Source organism: Rhincodon typus, unplaced genomic scaffold (genome assembly GCF_021869965.1).
Source record: "Rhincodon typus isolate 14 unplaced genomic scaffold, sRhiTyp1.1 hic_rhity00016531, whole genome shotgun sequence".
Classification (NCBI taxonomy): domain Eukaryota; kingdom Metazoa; phylum Chordata; class Chondrichthyes; order Orectolobiformes; family Rhincodontidae; genus Rhincodon; species Rhincodon typus.
In genome coordinates this window covers 1-5082 of record NW_025982169.1, presented here as the reverse complement: position 1 = coordinate 5082, position 5082 = coordinate 1, and the positions used below count along the sequence as shown (strand labels likewise).

Sequence of the window (5082 nt, the reverse complement as noted above, 5' to 3'; positions counted from 1 at the left end):
GCTCACACCCAGCAGTATAGCTCCAGCTCACACCCAGCAGTATAACTGCAATTTAGAACCTTCCGGAATGAACAATTCTCTCACCTATTGGATAAAATGATGTTCTGATCTGGATATGTCCGTCTCTCCCTCTCTCGCTCTCTCTCTGTCCTGGTTCCTTACAGGTGAAATCTAAAATAATATTCTTTTGTTTTTCTTTAACCTGCAGGGACCAGCAGGATTGAAAGGAAGCGAGGGTCCCATCGGCCCAACTGGCCCCATTGTGAGTGTTTTCACTGATTGAAATCGGGATTTTTTGGGAATTGCTATTCGGTGGGACTCACACACAGTCTCAGTGAGGAGACAATTAACAGCTTCTTCATTAACTAAAGGACATCAGTAAAATCAGCAACACAAGGTCATCTTTACGACCCCGTTAAAGTGTTGTGGGGTGTTGATGTCAGGGGACATGGTTCCCACAGGGAGCTGGGATAATTCAGGATTTACTGACACACAGAGCTTTGGGAGCTGGAGGCCAATGAGAGGTTTTCAAACTGAGATGGAGAGACTAACGTTGAAGACACAGCTGTGGTGAATGTTGAACAAAATCAGGAAAATGGACTTGAGATTTTATTTAAATCATTCTTAGGATGTGGATGTTGTCAAGGTCAGCATTTTCTGTCCATCCCTAATTGCCCTTGAGCTGCCTGGCCATTTCAGAGGGCAGTTACGAGTCAGCCACATTGCTGTGGGTCTAGAATCACCTGTAGGCCAGACCTGGTAAGGCCAGCAGATTTCCCTCCCTGAAGGACAGTAATGAACCAGATGGGCTTTTCCTGACACTGGATGCTGTTCCATCATTGCGAATGGGCAAATATTTTATTCCAAATTGTTACAGTAATCAGTGTCTGCCACGGTGGGATTTGAACCCATGACTCCAGAACATTAGCCTGCAGTAGTGGATTACTGGTCCAGTGAGATCAGCACAGCACCAGCATGTCCTTTATGGAGGGGTACAGATTCACCAGGGTCCAGCTTGCAGCTTTCCCTGTGTCTCTGTGACTGCATTCACTGGGCTGCTGTCTCCATCTGCACTGCATTAGGGAACAACGTCATAACTTGCCATAAACCCTTCTAGGGCAGGCTATTCACCCATCACAACACCTTCACTTATTGCCTCATACTGTGCTCCAATTGGCTGCTGATTTTCCTCATTACACCTGTGTCTATGCTTCAAAAGAATTTGAATGTCCATAAAAGCCTTGGGACATCGGCAGGTTGCCAAAGGCGCTGTAGCAATGTAGGTTATTGTTTCCTTTGCTGGATTTTGAAGGGATCTATCAACAGCATGTGAAGAGTTGCAGGTAATGATGAAAACATCTTAGAAATGCAAATTGGTTGTTCTTTTCTAAATATCTAAACTAATCCAGCATATCAAGCAGTGCATAAACTACAGAGAATTTACATTCTTTGACCTTCGGAATCATGAAAAGATTAAATAGAAAAAAGTCCCCTTGAAGGCAAATACTTTCATTCCAAAAGTGCATATCAGAAACAAATGTTCCCTGTGGATTTGCATATGTTTGCATAATATTTAAATACTTATTGCACAGGACAGCAATTTAAAAGCAGTTTTGATGAAAGTGTCGTTTAACTATTAACAGATAAAATATCCTTCAAGTATCACAGATGGTTATGTACCATTATAAAATACTGAAAAATCAATAATCTATCTTATGAGAATGCGGATGTGTTTTAAAAAACCATTGGTCTTTGTCATTTGGAATAGTTCGAGCTCTGATACATACACAGCCACATCCGGAGAATTCCATTATAGAAAAAGCCCACATCCCTCAAACACCTTCTCGACAGGACCCCATCCCATGGCTTTACACTCGGAAATTAATCTGAAAGTCTAGACACTGTTATAATGAAGAAAATACAGGAACTAATCTAGGCACAGCAAGATCCTATCAATAAAAATCTGTCTAACCCCATGCTGTCCCTGCCCTGGGAGTGTTGACTGGAGGACAGTGCAGAGGGAGCTTTACTCTGTATCTAACCATGTGCTGTCCCTGCCCTGCAGTTAAATGGTATTACTTTTCTCTCTGTCTGATTTATTTGGTTTCTTTGATTTTCTTTTAGGCCTGTTAGTGGCCAATGTCTGAGATGAGCAGATTTAGTTGAAGACAGGCTGCCAGAGAGTAAGGACAATCTTGTTCCAGAATCATCTCTTTCTCAGTCTCCATCTCCATTCTACTCCCTGTCGGATTGATGTGAAATGTCCTGTCAGATTGCCTGTACAAGGGCAGGTGCAGTACATTGTGGAATGTTCTCTCTTTCCTCCTCTCATTAACTGTGCAGATCACTACCTTAAAGTGGTACAATTGAGAAAAGAAGTACATTTGAAACAGAGAATGTCTATTCCATCCCTCCCACATGTCTTGCCATTCCCTCAGAATACAGCTGATATGTACCTCAACACCATTTCCCCAGCTTTGTTCAATATCCCCCAACCCTTTTTATCAATTTGAAAGCCCCAATTAACCCCCAGAATCTATATTGTTCCTGGGGGAGCAAGTTGCAGATTTCCACCGAGGCTGTGTGAGTTGGATTGGGGTTCATTGTGGTTAGGGGCATTAGGGTGAGGGTCTGCGAGAGGTTGGGGTTTGTGGGGATGTTGGGGATAGGAGGGCTGTTATGAAATATGTTGGGATTGGGTTGTGATGTGATTGGTCATAAGGCTGTGTGGGATTCCTGAGTAACTCTCGAGCCATCTTCAGTGTACATGTGCTTATTATCGTTGTTAAACCAGCTGATTGGATGATTGTTTTCAGGGATCTGCCGGTGAACGAGGACCTGCTGGACCTGCTGGACCAATTGGTCTTCCTGGTCGTCCCGGTCCTCAAGGGGGTCTTGGTCCTGCTGGAGAGAAGGGAGCTCCTGTAAGTGTCTGTCCATCTTCATGGTGCTGAAAGATCAGCCTGTAGTCACATAGTATTACACAGCAGCTCCTTTGCTGTACCTGCCCTGTTCTGGGGTTTCTGCTCCACATGGAGCCTCTCTGAGGCCCTACTGCTTTACCCTAGCATCGCATCCTTTCAACCTCACGTGTTTACCTGGCTTCCTCTTAATGTTGTCAATACTGTTCACCTCGAACCCTCCCTGTGCGAGTGAGTTCCACATTCCATTCCCTACCTTCCTTTCTGCAAGTGAAATCAATGCTGTTTGTCACTGTAAAGTCCTTCTCCAGGTCCAGCCCTCAATCCTTCGAGTGAAAAGGTTAGCTATTCCATCACTTTGTCATTGCCTTTTTGCACCCTCCCTCACACACTAACAGTTTTGAATCTGGAGAGCACAACTCAGCACAGGTTCAATACAAGTTCATTCCAATTCTGATCCTCCAAACCTGAACACCAGCTGTTCACACTGGTAACTTTAATCATCGTATTTGGCTTCACAGTTACTCACCATCTTCCAGACACTTCAACACCTCAAACCCATTTGCAATCTTACTTTCCAAGCTGTATATTACTTCCATGTTCTTCTTACTAAAATATTTCATCACACACTGATCAAGCTTTTAATTTACTTGCCCATTGCCTGATTAATATTTTCAGCAGTGCTGGTTCCCATGACACTCTGTTCACCAGAAACTCACTAACATGGTTTGAGTGTGGACCTCACCAATCCCCAAATCTTTCCCACTGAGTTCATGGTCCTGTTCTTCCTCCCAAACAGCCCTACCTCACAGTTCCCTGATGCTGCTGTGTATTTTACCACTGTCTGCAATCATTCTGTGATGGAGATCTACACTGTAGAACAAGATTCTTCAGCCCATCGGACCAATGTCAATAGAAAGCATGGCTCAGGTTTCTGTACTGAACAAGGGGTTGGAAGGACTCAGGTCAAAAGTAAAATACCAGCCATTATTTCCCAAATACTATGAGCTTTTGTTTGTTTTCTAAATCAGCCTCTTGTTCTGACACAATGTCAAGTACCTCTGACAGTCCAGGTGTTAAACATCTACTGCACCACAATGATTAATATTCACTTCTGCCTCACTGACATTATTCACACATGGTTTGAACTTTCCAATATCTAAGCTGTCTCCCACTAATTAGCACCAGCCTTTCCAAGTGGAAGATTACTCGTGTCTGTGGTAATGCTCTATGTTATTAACAACAGAAAATGTTGCAAATACACAGCAGGCCTGACAGAATCTGCACAGACAGAATCAGCGATTATATTTCAGAGTGCGAATATTCAAATGAACATGATGACGCTGCCACACCTGTTGAGTATCTCTAAAATTTTCTGTTTTTATTTCAAAAAGGCAGCATCTGCAGTATTTTGCTGCAGTGACTGCACTGTCCCTGATAGTGGGCTAACTGGTCAAACAGCAATGTGGCACAGACCTGGTGCCTCGGACACATCAATCCTTCTGATCCAATTACAGGGTCAGTTTAAATCTCAGACCGCCTGTTTGTAAACCTGCCGCTGACTCTTTCATGATTGACCGACCTCTCCTGGTTAATCAAGGTATAATGAATTGATTTGTAAACCCTCACCCCATCTTTCACTTGCCTCTTTCTGTCGTCTTCCAGGGGGAAAAAGGACCCCCGGGTCCAGCCGGTCGGGATGGGGTGCAGGGACCAGTTGGTTTGCCTGGTCCTGCTGGGCCACAGGGACCTCCAGGAGAAGATGGTGACAAGGTGAGCGAGCATTTCACCTTCGGCTCTCACTTTTCCTTCACATTTATCCTCATATCACACATCTCACTTAACGCTGGTCCATTTGTTGAAAAGGTGGGTCTCCCTGAATCAATGTAGCTTTCTTTACTAAAGGTCTTTTCACAATTCATAGAAATTAAAGGTGACCATTCAGCTCCTTAAGCCTGCCCCATCATTTATAGCCATGTTGTCCTTGGGTTCAACAGGGCCATATGTAGGTATCAGCTTCCCTGACCCACCTTTCTACAAACCCGTCACCCACGTTTCTACAAACCCCTCACCCACGTTTCTACAAACCCCTCACCCACCTTTCCATAAACCCTTCACCCACCTTTCCATAAACCCCTCACCCACCTTTCCATAAACCCCT

At 44.2% G+C, this 5082-nt stretch overlaps 1 long non-coding RNA gene across 1 annotated transcript; it reads left to right on the top strand.

Moving 5' to 3' along the window:
- Positions 1 to 207: 207 nt before the first annotated feature.
- Positions 208 to 4703, top strand: LOC125482759. The gene is made up of 3 exons (XR_007261739.1): positions 208 to 262; positions 2817 to 2924; positions 4587 to 4703. It is a non-coding gene; the product is annotated as an uncharacterized LOC125482759 (long non-coding RNA).
- Positions 4704 to 5082: the final 379 nt, after the last annotated feature.